General features: G+C 35.8%; 1 long non-coding RNA gene across 2 annotated transcripts; it reads left to right on the top strand.

Moving 5' to 3' along the window:
• The first annotated feature begins 58 nt into the window (after positions 1–58).
• Positions 59–7,974, top strand: LOC137247853 (uncharacterized). Of its 2 annotated transcripts, none has more exons than XR_010951907.1 (4): positions 59–289; positions 342–494; positions 564–714; positions 6,852–7,974. It is a non-coding gene; the product is annotated as an uncharacterized lncRNA (long non-coding RNA). The 2 variants fall into 2 exon arrangements; XR_010951906.1 differs by having other exon boundaries at positions 342–501; positions 6,852–7,973.
• The last annotated feature ends 9,781 nt before the right edge of the window (positions 7,975–17,755 follow it).

Raw genomic sequence — 17,755 nt, 5'->3', positions numbered from 1 at the left:
CTCTTATCAGGTCGGCGATGGCACCACTTCAGTAGTACTTAAACAGGTAAATCTTAAAACAAGTTAAACCATATGTTGAGGAAGGCGTGCATGCACGTATCATCATTAAAGCTATACGTAAAGCATTACAATTATGCATGATAAAATATGACAAGGCTGTACATGTCGAAGCGCCAATCAAAGGAACAACAAAGTGCTTTATTGGAAAAATGCTCTGCCACAGCAATGTCCAAGAGTATCAGAAAACTGTTGATGCTGAATGGCGTCTCCTGTACAATAAACTAGCTAAGTAAGGCGCCAATGTTGTGTTTTCTAAACTACCAATTGATGTTGCTACACAGTATTTTGCAGATTGTGATATGTTCTGTGCTGTTCATGTACCAGAAGAAGATTGGAAACGAAGAATGAAAGCTTGTGGGGGTGCTGTTATGACTACAGCTAATGATATTATATCAAGTGTTTTGGGTCAATGTGATTACTTTGAAGAACGTCAGGTTGGTGGTGAGCGTTTCAAAATTTTCCAAGATTTGATAGTGGGTTTGACATTAATTTCATTTTTATAGTTTATAATTATTTAAAGGTTGCGTTAATGTTAGAACATGTTCATTGATTTTACGTGGCGGTGCTGAAAAATTTTTGGAAGAAACTGAGCTTCGTTACATGATGCTATAATGATTGTGCGGCGTACAATTAAACATGATTCTGTTGTTGCTGGTAAGTCAAAATACAAATTGAAAAAAATTTCTAATCTTAAATTGTTAAGTAATATTATGAAAAGATTGTGTCCAACTCCGGAAGAAAAAACTATAAAATTTGTGTCAGTGAAATGATAATTATTGCTTTTGGTTGTAGTTTTGAGGCATCGTCTTCGAGTGCCTTCTGGTCGTATATGCCGTTTCTTTTGCCAACTACCTGTAAGGCGTTAAACTTATCAGTAACGTCGCCGTGGCCTCGTTCAGTGTAATGTGTAATGGCGACCCCAAGTTCCTCGTGTAAATAGGGGGTGGGGCGGGATGGCTTAGGAGGTTTAAAGTGATGATATTAATCGTTCCCGAGATGGTTGTTGTTGTAGCAGTGCGTCGCCCCACCTAATAGGTGCGACCGATCACAAATTGTCATCGATATCCTCTAACGGGAGTCCAAACTTGCTGTTTCAACAGGGGTGGACTATAATGAAAGGGGTGTTAGAGGCGTTGGTTCCACATTACAATTAAAGAGATGGTTGGTGTCATGTGGGGACACATTGCAAGCGGGGCATACATTTTGTATGTCGGGGTTGATTCTGGATAGGTAAGAGTTTAACCTGTTACAGTATCCAGAACGAAGTTGAGCTAGAGTGATTCGCTTTTCCCTGGGGAGTATGCGGTCCTCTTCCGCAAGTTTTGGGTACTGTTCTTTGAGTACTTCCCCGGGCAATTCCTAGCATAAAGGTACGACGCCTGTTTGTGGAGTTCACTGAGGACCTGCTTGTGTTTTTTTGCTTCATACGGCTGAGTTCTCAGGTGTCGTATTTCCTCATAATGCTTACGGATATTACTCTTTAAGGTCCTAAGTGGTGTTGGATCAACAATCAGATGTCTGTTGGGATGCCCAGGTTTCTGGGTATTCTACAGAAACTGTTAGGTTAGCATTTCATTTCTTTACCTTATTGGGAGTTTTCTCGCTTCATTGTGCAGGTGGTGTTCCGAGGACATAAGAAGGCAGCCCGTAGCGGTTTTGGGGGCAGCATTTTGGCAGGCCTGTATTTTCTTCCAGTGAGTAACCTTTAGGCTTGGCGACCATATCGGAGACGCGTACCATGCAAACGTCTATTTATATTTACCCCAAGTACTGCCGATTTATCGAATTATATTAAATATTTGTTACAGCTCTGGGTAATGTCATATGGTCGACATTTGGCGCGGCCATGTTTTAAATAAGGTCACCAATGATTTGCTTGGTGACAATATCAGGTTTCGCGAGGCGACAAAACTGGAGAGATTGGGGAGATAGCTGTTTTTTTTTTTATTACAAAGCTCATCGATGTAGGAAACAATAGCATAGGCGTAGAAGCAATAGTGACTACTTGTGGTAAAGGTAGCTATTGATATGTGGAAGTTAAGCAGAAGTTTGAATATGAGTTTTTTAAGTTGCAAAAAAAGCGTTGAGGATTTTTATTATCTTACCAGGTACCTTCGTACATGTTTCTAAGAATGAAGAATAAAACCTATTCAAACTCAATTTTGACCAGGACAAAGCCGCTGAGACTTCGCTATACTTTAACATACAATACGTTACCCCAAGTTTTTGCTAACATAAAGCATTTTGGTATCTTCAAACCAAGTTTGGCTGACACAGGCGTTGATTGGCGATATCAAACGGTAAAACGTGACTCTAAATAAAGAAAGCAAAACGCATACACTTACAAAGTTTGATACATATATATACATATATTCATTCTATATAAAAAATGGAGAGTAAATGCGACAAGTGCAAAAGTACAATACGTGGAGAAGTGTCAAAAATTCGTTGCGAAGGGGTATGTGGGAGATATTATCATTTAGCACCAAAATGCTCTGGCATAGACCAATACAGTGTTAATAAATTAGACGAATGTGAAATGCTTAGATTTATGTGTAATGATTGTGTGCAGTATGTGCATAACGTAGATGACATTCTAAAAGATATGCAGATGGTAGTGAGCAAAAATGGCAAACAACTATCTGAGTACAGGAATGAATTTGATAATGCTCTCAAGAAACATGAAAGAGAAATAAAGCAAGTTTTAAAAGCAGTGGAAGTTGCATTTAGCGACAGAATTAAGGCAATGCAAAAAGCGCAAGAATCATGCGAAAAGAGTGTTGTAGAAGTGAACAAAATACGGGAAATTGCTGAAGGCTTCAAGCGAAGCAGCGAGCAGGTCTGTGATGAGTTGAAAACAAACAAGGATGACAATAAGAAAATGATTGAAGAAATAAGTAAAGAGAATAAAAAAATGTGCAATGAAATAAAGAAAAATGTTAATAGTGTTGAAGCCAAAGTGTCATACGCAGCGATAACAAAAAATGATGGACAAAAAAAAGAAGTGTTACCAGACATTAGAAAGAATCATCCCCTAATTGTCAAGCCGAATAAAAAGCAAAATATAGAAATAACCAAAACTGACCTAAACTCGAAAGTTGATCCTAAAGGGCTGCAAATAACTAATATAGTAGCAAGGCAAAGCGGAGTTGTTATTGTTGAAAGCGAAAATGACCATGAGCGTGACAAAATAAAAAATGCCATTGAGAACAATCTGGGAAATAACTATGAGGTTAAGATTCCCAAAAAAGTGAAACCAGCAGTCATGGTGACTGGTATAAATTTTAAATATAGCGACGAGGAACTGGTGCAAAGAATTAAACGACAAAACATTTGTTTAAGTGAAACGGACATCAAAATTGTTAAGCAATATGAAGTGAAAAAGAACGCGAAAAACTATTATAATGCTGTGATAGAAATGAATGTTGAAGCGTTCGTAAATGTACTAGCTGGAGAGAGGCTTAATGTAGGTTGGGAACGTTGCCGAGTATATGATGCAGTGCAGGTATTGTGTTGTTTTAAATGCAAAGGCTTCAATCACAAAGCGGCTGACTGCAAGGAAAAGGAAGTATGCACAAAATGCTTGGGTGAGCATAAGCATACATAATGCATAAAGGATGCAGTAAACAAGTGCATTAACTGCATACGAGCAAACAAGCAGCTGAATCTAGGACTTGACGAAAACCATGATACTCTGGATAGAACTTGTCCCGTATACCAACAAAAGCTATATGCAAGGAAAAGGAAAGTTGTTTATTAGCAACCAAAGAAAATCCTTACAGCAGCGCAAAAGTCAAAATATTATTCAAATCCAGATAGCAATATATACAACTTGGAATGCATTTATCTTAATATTAGTAGTATCATAGCAAATAAAATCGAGCTGGAACGTCTTATTGAAATAAGAAGACCAAGTATTGTGTTATGTACGGAAACGTGTACAACAGAACATATCTTGGATTCTGAACTTAGTATTCCGACATACAAATGCATTCGTTGCGACTCTCAAAGTAGGCACACTGGCGGTGTTGTCATGTATGTGAATGAAAATATACAATTTAGCATAGTTTGTAATAAAGCTATCAACATGAATGTGTGGTGCATTATTGTAAAAATAAACAAATGCGCGTTAAAATGGAAAATCGGTGTACTATATCACTCACCAAGTAGCAGTGACTCCACCTTTATTACTTATCTAAATGAAATCATCACTGAACATCTCAAGGAGGCGGATAATAATTTAATAATTGGTGATTTTAATATCAATGTAAATGTATCGTCAACATACTCAAACCAGCTAACAAGTTTATTTGCACAAATGGCAATGATACAAAGGATAAACTTCGACACAAGGATAACAGAGTACTCGTCTACAAGAATTGATTTGCTATTCAGTAACAATGATAATGTTAAAGCAGTAAATATAGGTGAACATCGCATTTCTGACCATGAAACAATCCACTTCGAAGTGCCAACAACAAAGCTTTGTAAAATGAGAAGGTATGCTACTGTTACATGTTGGGAGTACTATAGTGCTGAAAATCTTTTAACTTTGCTACGAACATGCGATTTCAGCTTTATGTCAATTTCCGGAGTAGAAACTAAAACTAAAGCCCTAAACGAAGTTTTAACTGTGGCTATGCAAGCACTGACTTATATAAAGAGGACCCAAATACAGATAAGAAATAAGTGGTACGACCGAGAATTAACAAACCTGCATAAAAGAAAAATAGAATCTTATAAAACTGCTCGAAATACTGGATTTTGGGACGAATATAACGTCATTAAGAAAATATATAAAAGAACCATAATTTATAAAAAAAAGAAATACATGGAAGATAGAGTAAATCATAACAATGGCGATATGAAACGTATGTGGAAGTGTCTAAAAGACCTCGTCGAGCTTAATGATGTTAAAAAACATATCACTAAAATTGTAATTAACGGTGAATGCCTGGAAAATGAATATGATATAGCTAATGCCCTAAATAACTTTTTTATACAAAGTATTGTTGAAATTAATGATAGCATCGAAGAAATTGTAAATGGGGATGAAATAAGCGCAAATCATAGTATTCCATTTGAAACATTTAAATTTACTGACATTGTAGTGGACGATATTATTATTATCACAAAATCACTTAAAAACAAATATGGCGGCGACGAGCTTTTATCGGAGGGTGTCGTTAAAGATGCCATGACATATACTGCTAATTTCTACAAAGACATAATTAACGAATCCTTAAACAGCGGTATTGTACCTAGTTACTGGAAAATTTCAACAATAATACCTGTTGAAAAAGTAAAAATACAATGAAACCCGAGGAACTACGTCCAATTAACACGTTACCTACAGATGAAAAAATTATGGAGACAGTGGTGAAGGATCAACTTGTGGCATACTTAGAGAAGCACAATGTGATTATCCCAGAACAATCGGGATTCAGGAAGAGCCATTCTTGTGAAACAGCGTTGAATATGGTAATTGCAGATTGGAAAGAAGACATGGCGGACAAAAAATTTACGGTGTCTGTCTTCTTGGATTTAAAACGGGCTTTTGAAACTGTCGATAGATCTGAGCTATTGGACGTTATGTTTAAAATTGGTATAAGAGGAAAGGCTTTGGAATGGTTCCGGAGTTATTTGGGTGACAGAAAACAGAGAACGATAATTGGAAAGGAGGTTTCATCAGTGGTGGATGTTAACATTGGTTTACCACAAGGCTCGGTCTTGGCGCCAATATTGTTTACATTGTATATCAATGATATCAAAAGATGCTTAAAATATTGTAAAATACGTCTATTTGCGGATGATGCATTGCTTATCATAAGTGAAAAATATGCAGAATGTGCCATGCTGAAAGTACAAGAAGACCTGGACTCGCTATACAAATGGTTATGCCTTAGAAAACTGAAATTAAATGTCGAAAAAACTAAGTTCATGATATTTTGTAAAAACACTAATATCATAAGTAACAATAGTTTAAATAATATTACGCTGAAGGTAAAAAACATGGAAATCCAAAGAGTAGACAAAATTAAGTATTTAGGAGTTTTGATTGATGATAATCTAAATTTTGGAGAGCATGTAACTTATCTGGAAAGGAAAATTGCACAGAAAATAGGCTTCATGTATAGAACATGTAAACATATCAGTCAAAGTCATAAAATATTGGTATATCGTTCAATTATTGAACCACACTTTATTTATTGTCCTACTATTCTGCTATTAAGTAATGATATATATATTAAGAAACTTCAAATACAGCAAAACAAGGCAATGCGATTTATTTTAAAATGTCCTCCAAGAACGCCAAAAATTGTAATGCTCAATAGATTAAACTGGCTTAGTATTAAACAGTCAGTTAGTTATTTCACATTGAAATTTATACACCAACTTAGGTTAGGAATGTTACCGAATTACCTGAGTAGTAAAATACATTATAATCATGAAATCCACAATTATGGAACAAGAAATTGCAATAATATAAGACTGCCTAGAATAAGAACTGAGTTCGCCAAAAGGTCTCTTGAATATTTAGGGTATAAAATGTATAATGAGTTACCTTCTGATTTGAAAGACTCTGAAAATATTAGTAAGTTCAAAGAAAAATTGTTTTTATATTGTACGTCACTAAATGTGACATAAGTATTTATGTTTAATCTCTTATTTTAACCCAAACTAGGTCTTAAAGACCGTAATAATAAATAAATAAATAAATAAAATAAATTTTAGCACAACTATCATTTTTTGATTTTATTAAATTTTATAAAATGTTTCTTCCTCTACAGTTCCATTTCGGTATTGGATGGTAAATATGTGGAAGAAATCTATGCGCGTAAATCGCAACATATTATCTTGGTGGAGCGTTTCTTCAATAACTCTCTAGTGGTGATAGTGACAGCAGAGAAACCCAACTGTTTACAAATGTTACACTTCAAAAAGAATCAAAATATCCGCCATTGCGTCTACGGCTCAAATACCCACAGTATATGAATGAATCGAACGCACTTAATTGTCTGCCTAACGGATAGTATACATATTCATCAAATCGAAAATATTGCACCAAACGAACTGGGTCTGAATACTGAAACAGTACACATATTCAAAATCGATGAGAAGGCTGTGATGATGGTATAGGGTGAGTTGTTGAATAACATACGAAAACCACTTTAACCCATCTATCCATCCATTCTTGATCTGAAAAAAAGTAAACCTAATCTGAATTTCTACTAAGCTTTAAGTTGTAGATTATTCAAATAGTTGGAGTTTTTTCTAAAGCTTAAAATTATTTTCTGTTCGCTTGGAAAAGATTTCAATTGGAAAACGAAAACCAGTTAAGCGAGTTTATTATTAAAATACTTACTTTTCTTTATATGAACTGTATTAATTTAAGTTACAATTTCATGTACATATATAATAAAGTATGTCGTGGAACGATTGCTGTTGGAATTAGATTTGAAACCAATCAATACTTCTGCTAAGGGTAGCAGATATATTGCTGGAATGATTAGATTTAGAACAATAATAAGTCTGACTCAATTACTAGTCGTACATTTTTAAGTTCGCCAATTACGACAGCAATCTGATTCCACGACACCTTTGAATATTCTTGATCTGAAAAAAAAGTAAACCTAATCTGAATTTCTACTAAGCTTTAAGTTGTAGATTATTCAAATAATTGTAGTTTTTCTAAAGCTTAAAATTATTTTCTGTTCGCTTGGAAAAGATTTCAATTGGAAAACAAAAACCAATAATGCGAGTTTATTTGTTATTAAAATAATTACTTTTCTTTATATCAACTTATTAATTTAACTTACAATTTCATGTAAATATATAATAAGGTATGTCGTGATCCGATTTCTGTTGGAATTAGACTTGAAACCAATCAATACTCCTGCTAGGGGTTGCAGAATTATTGCTTGAATGATTAGATTTAGAACAATAATAAGTCTGGCTCAATCACTAGTCCTACATTTTTAGGTTCATACTTTACTTTATTACTTTCAAATTCAATTACGACAGCAATCGGATTCCACGACACCTTTGAATATTCTTGATCTGAAAAAAGAGTAAACCTAATCTGAATTTCTACTGAGCTTTAAGTTGTAGATTATTGAAATTATTGGACTTTTTTTCTAAAGCTTAAAATTATTTTCTGCTCGCTTAGAAAAGATTTCAATTGGAAAACAAAAACCAATTAAGCGAGTTTATTTATTATAAAAGTACTTACTTCTTTTTTGTATGAACTGTATTAATATAAGTTCCAATTTCATGTAAATATAATAAAAATAATAAATATTGAAAATTCAATTTTTTTGGTTCATATTTTATTCATATGGCTGCTCCAGGTAAAGTAAATCTGCAGGTAAAATTCACGTTATATGGCGGTTATATAAATGGTAAAACCGCAGTAAAATTGATTGTCAAATGGCTCGAAAACGTAGAGTTAAATGACGGAAAAATGACCGCCATTTGACGAGCATTGTGACGTGTGTGAGCAGCACAGTGCTATGCTCACATCCTATAAGTGGGAGCGGAATGCACGATCACATTAATAGGAACGAAACGGAAAATTTGGTCACAAAACCTAATCACGCCATGCAAAAAGACTATGAATATAACCGCTGCAGAAAGTCACAATGACCGTAAAATGACTAGTAAAATGACGTGGAGCGTTTTTGCAGGGTAAATTTAGTACTAAAGCAAAAGTATTTACCAGGCATGCTTAACCAACGAACCGATATCATTTCGTTACGATAATTAACGTTAATAAACGAAACAAAGTCATTTCGTTTCGTTTATTAACGTTAAGAACGTCAAATTAACGAAGTGATTTTGCTTCGTTTTCTGCCATATCAAAACGAAATCAAATCGTTTATGTTGATTATTAATTTCAAACTATGCTGGCAAAGCTGATTGATGGCGGAGTCATTAAAGGTGAAGGCATTAGCCAAGCTGATTGCAACTTTTCTCATGAATTTTGACAGTACGAACATTTCTCAGAGTATTTTGACATTACCACCAACGAATTACACAAACAAATTACATGGAGTTCGTGTGTATGTCCGCTCGCTGTTAGCACCTTACTGGCTTCACCATGGCTATAGCATTGCCAGCACAATTCAAACTTTAAGTATCACGTTTTTGTTAACGTTTTTACCGTTAACGAAAGCTTTTCGTTTCGGTTAAAAACGAGATACAATTTATCTTGATAATTCCTTTATCGATAATATTTCGAAGTGTTTCAACGGAAACGGTGGAAATTTTTTGATAAACGATTAGCTTAACGTTAAGGTGCATCCCTGGTATTTACTATTAGGCTTAAGTCCGAACACCTATAGGAACGGCATGGAATCGAAACTATAAGCAAAAAGGAATCTTACAAACTTACTAAAGAGTGTGTGATATTTAAACAGGTGAAATATTATTAACACAGAGAAACGAATCATATTAAATCAAATATAAGTTATTTGCTTGAAATTTCCGCGGTTTTGAAGTATGTTACGAATTCAGTATTAGTAAATATTAATCTCAAACAATTTATAGACATTTCTAATACCAACTCGTTTCATTGATTCTCTCGTTCTCTCACGATTCACTGATCATGCTTAATGATCATTAACACGGTAGTTAAAAAAAAGTTATATGTACCTATGCAAAACAAAAAAACCAAATGGTATGAAAATATAAAAATTTTATTATAAACTTACGTGCATTGATGTTGCAGGAACTCGACGAAGGCCTTCTACGATGCTTCTGCTTTGCTGTAAAATGGTACTTTAGCACATATATAAATTTTCTAATTAGAATTTGATATTGCGATTGCTTCGAGTTGCAATCAGATTTTTGTTTTCCTATTCTTATTGGAACGACAATAAGACACTGGAACTCTCTCTCCAATCACTTTAAAAAATATCACTCTCTCCTTTTCTAACTTGAACATTTAATTATAATAACCTATATTATTATTCTGATTTTACTTTAATTATCATGAACCATGAAATTCCAAAAATATTATAATTTTCTTTGTTAAATTCAAAGGAAAATCATTGAAAACTTTCGCACAAATTTAATTTAATAAAATTATGTCACCTACACTATATTTTTCTCCCTCTTTCATATTTAGTATGTATATGCTTTGTTTCTTTAAGTTATGTATTTCAATGAAGTATACATATTCACATATTTATAACTTTAATTGGAAGATTTAATTTTTACAATTTTTTTATGTTGAACATTTTTTTTTGTGTTTTTTCTGTTTTTGAACATCCCATATTTGTTTAACTTAAATTTTTCTATTGTATATTTTTTCTTTCTCGATTTTCACCCCGAAAATATTTTTAGTCAGACTATTACGACTATACCGCGACAAAACTAGTTGCATACTGGAAGTCAAGAGGAACTTGGAATTTCTCTATTTCTCCTAACTCTTGACTGCATTTACTTATGTATATGTTTATTTTTTTTTTTTCTTGAAAAGGTTTTAAGTAAAATGCACTTATGAAACTATTTTAACACTCCACATTTCGTCACTGCAACAGAGCCTGCGAGTTTTCCATGCTGAAGTTGATGATGATGTAACCCCAGTCCTTGTCATTGCGAGTCCCAATCCGGACATTGATTCCCTTTTAAACTTTTATGGTTTTATTTAGATGACGGTTTTGCGCGTTTAAGTTCCCGAAAAAAAATGGATTATTGTTCCTCTAGAGAGGGTTAGCGCACATTTAACTTTCCGCTTTACTTGCGGAATTTAATTCGGCACGATTTCTACCTTTTTGACCGGTATTAGCTTCATCGCGCGAATATACATTTTAGGCAAACTTTATCCAGCAAAAGACTCCGCTATGTCTAAATCCGACGCTTTTATAGGCACGGAAAAACAAGTCAAAAAGGTGGCGTGATGCGAAACAGAGATAATTAAATAGGGATGGAGATCGATATTTATATACATTTGTCCTTTTTTAGTTGTTTTATAGGACATTATCTGACGGTAAATTGTGTTTTAACCTTTGCATTCCTTAATATCTTTTCCGTGGTACCACCCTATCTTACCATGTATGTCTTGCAGTTGATACATGGAGTTTCCTTTTGTGGCGAGAACTGTAGCTTTTACAAAAACGGGTGCTAGCTTGGCGTTAAACTTATTCGCTTTGTCGCTCAGAACGAAATTGCGCCGATATACATTTTCACCTACACTGAATGGTTTTTCTCTGCTTCGGAGGTTGTAGCGTTGAGCTGATTTCTCCAAAGCGTTTTGTATGTTCTTGGCCAACTCAGTACGCACGAGTCGGAGTTTGTCTATGCGGTCTATTACACAACATAAAAGGAACTGAATTCCTTATAGTTGGAAAACTTTGGATTAGTTTTTTAACTATGTTTTCAGTTTGTATTAAATGTTTCTCGGGAGCATATGTACGTTTACTCGAATGACTGAAACTCATCGCCAGTTTTAAAACCTTTTGGATGACTCCACAACACTCCGGCAGTTTCATTCCTAAATTAGCAGTCAATTGAAGTGTATGTGCACTGCATGGATGACTGGTTATGTCAGGGCTCAAACCCCGAACAGCATTTGCGTCCATACCATTCTCTTGAAGATGGAAAAACCGATAGTGTCTCCATAGACTTGATGTCGATCCTTTATTTTGTAGCGTTTTTTCACAATATAAACAAATGGCACTGTTGTTATTTTCACTTGTTTGTAAAATTGTAGCTTTTTAATTTTTGACGTTAATTTAATAATCTAAAAAACATATTTTGTGAATAATTTTTCGATGTTTGCTTCGTTCAATTCTGATATGCAGATACTCAACTTTTATATTCCAGTATCCGGACATACGGATATCCGGATTTTCTGTTTACGTATCCGCATATTCGAACAGCGGATATCCGGATTTTCCCCTTTATGAATCCGGATATCCGGATTTTTTGCTTAGCTATCCGGTTTATCCGGATAGTTGAAAATCCGGATGCAGTTCATAGCCCTAATCTTCATACATACATATGACTTCCCTACAAAGGCACGTGTACACAATTTTTGTTCAAAATGTTTGATGAATAATTTTAGTCCACATCACTTTGCTCAACTTTGAATGTTGTATTTGTTGGCGAGTGCTTTGTGATGACATTGAATAAGGCAGGAAACCATAACCACAATTTAATTAAATTAGAATGTGTACCACAAATTGTTGCTAAACTACTGACAACAAAACTGCGACTATTTATATAACCAAATTGGAAAGCCAAAAAACGAATTTAACATTATATTTTGTTTTTGTGGGAAATTTTATAACAATGCGATAAACGTATGCAAGTGTTCAGAGCTCTACTGTGAAATTACAAAGGCATATGCTAGGGAAACCATAAGTAGCTCGGAAACAAAGCAGCTCAGACGACACTGGATTGAATGCCCATACCAAAGGCAGGCCAAATCGTCTAGCACCGAGAGTGTCAGCTAAACTCATTAATCTAAGCAGAACTCTCACTGGGTACTTTGCGGTAAAATGTCCGTTCACACTTTTTTTCTCTGGCAAGGCATTGACTCTCCCATGTAGATGTCGGGACTCTTAGTTCCTGTGTGATTTGGAGTAAAAATTCTGAAGTGGTACCTATGTAAATACATTAAAGGCTTTTCGGCTGGAAGGTCAAACACAAAAGATTTAAATAAAGGTCGCGGTGTATCGAGGCTTAATTATAGTAATACGTATGCATATTATTAGGTTAGGTTAAAAGGAGACATTTTTGTCCATTGTGGGTGCCCTCAGTTAGGGCAGGGTGGCGGCACATTCGTTTAACCCCATTACCTCCTAGTGGTCCTCAACGAACCACTTGCTTTCCCTGATGAACCCAAGAAGAAGCGAGACGTCCACCTCCCCATCCCCTGCCAGGCTGTCGAAGAGCAGTGAGCTCAGAAATCCGAACCTTCTTCTTTAAAGCGCCGGACATCGGCAGAGAAAGTGGTTGATCTACTCCTCTTCGTCCTCATCCTGACAGCTTCTGCAAAGGGAGCTTGTTGGTATTCGCCACCGTCGGAGCATTGGTGCGATAGCACAATGACCTGTGATGACCCCCGTAAGTATCCTCACCGCAGATGTGTTCAGTTTGAGAAGGAAGCTGGTGTCTTTCCTATCCAAGCATGGCCATAAGTCCATAGCAAGTCCGTTGCCCTGTTCTCATATCCTCGATTATCCCCAGGAGATAACTCAGCGGTGGTCGGACGGAGCTGTCCACCTGATTTATGTCTCAATCGGAACCTTTCCTAGTCATCTTCAATGCCGCTGTGCCCAGGGACCCAGCAAAGGGAGAAATTGAGATGACTTATAGAAGCCAGAGAGTCTCTACACCTCTGCACGATGTCCGGTTTTATCATATTGGACTCAAGTTCCCTTAAAGCGCTTGACTGTCAACAAAGATTGTTACGTTGGTGTCGGAGACCACACTATATTGAAACAGCTTTGCTGCTCTAACTATGGCGTTGACCTTGGCTTGGAATACACTGCATGCGTCAGTAAGTCGGAATGATTGGCTTAACCCTAGATGTGTTAAGTACATCCCAGCTCCAGTTCCCTTTTCCATTTTCGGTGTAGATTGTGATGCCCCTGCCATAGTTTAGGCCTACTTCCCATTCCTCCCTTGAAGGATATCGTATGTTCTGAACCTGGAAGTCCAAAACCCTTGTGATGTGGTCGGTTTTGGATGTTATATGCATATTATTAGTAGAGGAAAAAAAATTTCAATAATACCGTATAACGGTCCTTCGATTATTTGACGAACAACAACCAACATCGGAAAACCTAGCGGCAATGAAATCATTAAATGTCACATATCAAAAAGGTTGAATTTTGATGAGGCCTTTTTATATGGGACTCCAACTTCGAGATTATATAAGTTAGGCTAAAGCGGTCTCTTCGTACCCAACAATGATAGAAAAATTCTCAGCAAACTTTGAAAAATGTATAGTTTTCAAGTTGATATCCAAGATTCTTTTCCAACCAATGCTCAACTTTTGGGTAGTTTGTGTTTCTCAAATTGATAGCTAAAATCATTTTCAAATTATTCTCCAGCATTTGAAAAATGTATAGTGTTCGAGTTGATATTCTGATTATTCTCCAACCCTTGAGAAATTTAAAGCAAGTTGATATGCAACATTGTTTTTCAAAACCTTTGAGAAATGTATATTTCATCAGTTGATAACGAAGATCGTTTTCAATTATTCTCCACCTTTTACGATATTTAAGGTCCTTAAGTTCATATCCAAGACCATTTTCCAATTTTTGCTCAAGTTTTGAGAAACTTATAGTTCTCAAGTTGATATTCAATATCATTTTTCAATTATTCTCAAAAGCTTTGTTCTCAAGTTGATGTCCAAGATAATTTTCCAATTATTCCTCAATTTTTTAAAAGTGTAGGATTCTCAAGCTGATAAACAGGGTAGTTTTCCAAATATTCTCCTTTGAGAATTGTATAGGGTTTTCACTGATATCCTACATCCTTGTCCTCAAATTGATCTCCAATATAATTTTTAAATTATTCCCCAATCCTTTGAAAAATTTCAATCTTCTCAACTTGAGAAAAATTATTTGCCATATAAAAATATGCCATTTTCGTTGAGGATACTTTGGTTCTGAGAAAAATAGGAACATTTCAGTATTATGTTTTTTCTCAACTTGAGCTCCATAGTAACTCAAGCTTAATGGTTTATTGGGCAGGGACCCCAACTAAACTGAACGTGTCAATAGTATTACCAAAATAAGATGACCAAACTGAAAACAATAACCTTGACAAATAGTAGAAGCTTTCTGACTAACTTTTTTAGTTTGGTCTAAGGAGCGAACATGTTCTTCGCGCGAGCCTCGTATCTTTTTTATCTCGTTCAATCTGATTGTGACACCTACCGTATATGCTTCAGAGGTTTTGCCCTCCTTAGCCAGTTCATCTGTCCAACATTACCATCAATTCCCACATGATCAGGGATCCAGTATAGATATCAAATTCTTCTTAACATAACTCTCTCAAGCCCTTGTTTGCACTCTTTCACGCTCCTAGTTGCTGTACTGTGCTCGAATATCGACTTCATGGCGCCACGGTGTTTAAAAGTTTGTATGGCTGTGGTTTATATAGTACTCCTCGAGAAGTTCTGATAAACAGCGCCTGGTAAGTAATTTAGCCAGGTACGAAATTGTGTTGTTTTGTTAACAGGATGTCTCCTTATAAGCCAGGTACAAAATCGTAGATAAATTCAGATTAAAATACATATTTGTAAAAGCTTTATTATAGGGAATTGAGGCCGTGTGTGCCACACGTACCTTACCAGAGGACATAGGTTTACCCAAGTTGATAATTTCTGGAAGATGATAAGCTGTCGCACCCCTTCTTATGAGCTCATGTGCTCTATTGCCAATGCTAGATATTCATGCAAGATAATGACTATTATTGGCATTTAGTTGTTGTTGTAACAGTGTTTCGGCATATAATGATCAATGTCGACGCATAAGTCCCAGGGATTATGAACGTTTCTACTTGAAACGCTCTACAACTCAAGAGCAGGTTTGATTAGTTTATAAAGCTTCCATAACTATTTCTTTCGAAGATAATTTGCGTAGTAATTGATGCAGGATAATATGCGTTCTCTGTGACTACTTGCATACGATAACTTTGAAGGTTAAGTTCGCCACACAGCAAAACTATGTAGAAAAGGTCATACAATGGAGCAATAGATTGAATAATTTCGATTACCAGAGTTTAGAAAGCTAGCGATGTTCGGATCAACATCGCACCACCTGCTATCAAACCGTTTCATTTCTACCGTTTCAACTGTTCAATTGTACGAAAGTGTTTTGCCTCCTCTGCTATTTCTATAGCAGTTACGGTTGCCACTTTGGTCCATTTGGACCAAAATTGGTCCCCGTCCAATCCCATTTGGTACCTTTTTTTCAATTTTGGTCCTTTTTCGGCAGTAGCCACGATTTAGAGACATTTATGTCTTTTTTACTGCTCTATGGAATTCTTACCGCAAAAATTGATCAGAAATAAAATGTCGCAGAACAACGACATTTGACCTAGGAGATAATTTAGGCGAGGCATTAGAATTGTTGGGTCTTTGTGCAAACACATAGTCATTAATTTTGAATGAAACAACAGACTTAGCAAGAAAAAGTTTTGTTTAAGTTGTTATATATTTTCATCGGTTATCAAAAACTTTTTGTGATAGCTTTTTATCACTAGTCGAGCTAAAAGAATTTACTTTAAAAACACGTGTGTCTCCAAGAAATACGACAATGAACTGAAAACTAAGTAAAAGAATGAAATGAATTTGTTTTATTATAAGTGTGCTCGCCACTCACTTAATTTATGTTCAAGTATACCGAGAGATACTGGCAGTTTGTGATGTACAACGTGCCAAAAAAAAAAAACTTTAAAATGTTTCTACAAAAAAATTCTATGCAAAACTTTCGAAGCGTACTTCTCATTTGGAATGTCAGTATTTAAATCTTTCTCACCCAGCTCAAAGCAGCTTAATGAGTTTAAGGAATTCCAGGACTATTGAGGTGTAAAGCCTCAAAAGATACTTGTCAAGAAATATTATAACTGGAAGTATGACAGAAATACTTTTTGAAAGCGATAACTTTCCAAATGTACAACGTATTGCGATTAAAAAATATTTTTTTATATCCAGCTTGTGAAGGTAACGCAAAGAAGATTTGATTTCGGAAGAAGTTTTTTGTGTAAAATTTTTCCTGTAGGTGCGGCAGAACGCCATGAACTTCACTAACAACACTGCTAACTAGTTTCCCGTACTGATTACATGGAATCCGGTTCCCGTATTGCACAGGTAAAACTTTAAAGGTGCTTGATTTTTAACAATCTGAGGCTTCGGACTAGATTCAGTAAATGTGAGTTTAACTTTCTGAAGCTAGGCTCTGATATGAAGTTTAAAAGTTTAGCGTCTATTACTATATAGCATTAACCGCAGTGCTTAATTTCATTAACGATGACTGAGTTTGCCACAACGCAAATTTATGAACCGTTCCTTACTTAAATCTAACTGCGCTATACATTTATACTTATCCCAGAAATGCGAAAATGTAGTACCTAAAGGTACACATTATTTTTGTTTGTGCAGTTTGAATTAACCGTTTGTCTGTCCCTTTGGGTCCATTTGACCCCAGACCACTTAAATTTGTTATAATTATTTTTCCCCAACGTGGATGAAAAGCTGCTCTCCACAACACAACATGCATACACCAAAGGCAAGTCGGTAGACACCGCTTTGCATAGGGTGGTAATAAGCATAGAGAAAGCCCTCGAATGTAGGAATATGCTCTAGGAGTCTTCTTAGACGTTTCCGGGGCTTTGAATAATGCTTCTAAATGGGCGATTTATTATTTTTAGACCACTTTTATTTTAAGACCACCCTTCTTAATTACATTGAAGTACACCCAGCCGTGGCGAGATGGGTCGGCTGCATGTTGAATTGCAGGAAGATTACATCACAATGGGGATTGTACGAGGCCACGAAATCAGTGGACAGGGGCACGCCGCAGGATGCTATCACCTCTGCTGTGGACGCTGGTCATCGGTCAGGCGATTCGATGAGGGACCCGTAAAACTTACAGCTTACGCAGATGATGTTGCAATTGTCATAAGTGGAAAGTGCCTTCCAACGATTAGCTCTTTGATGGATCGGGCGCTT

Source organism: Eurosta solidaginis, chromosome 4 (assembly GCF_040869045.1).
Source record: "Eurosta solidaginis isolate ZX-2024a chromosome 4, ASM4086904v1, whole genome shotgun sequence".
Lineage (NCBI taxonomy): Eukaryota > Metazoa > Arthropoda > Insecta > Diptera > Tephritidae > Eurosta > Eurosta solidaginis.
The sequence above is the reverse complement of the archived record's forward strand: the minus strand, read 5'-3'. Positions and strand labels throughout refer to the sequence as shown.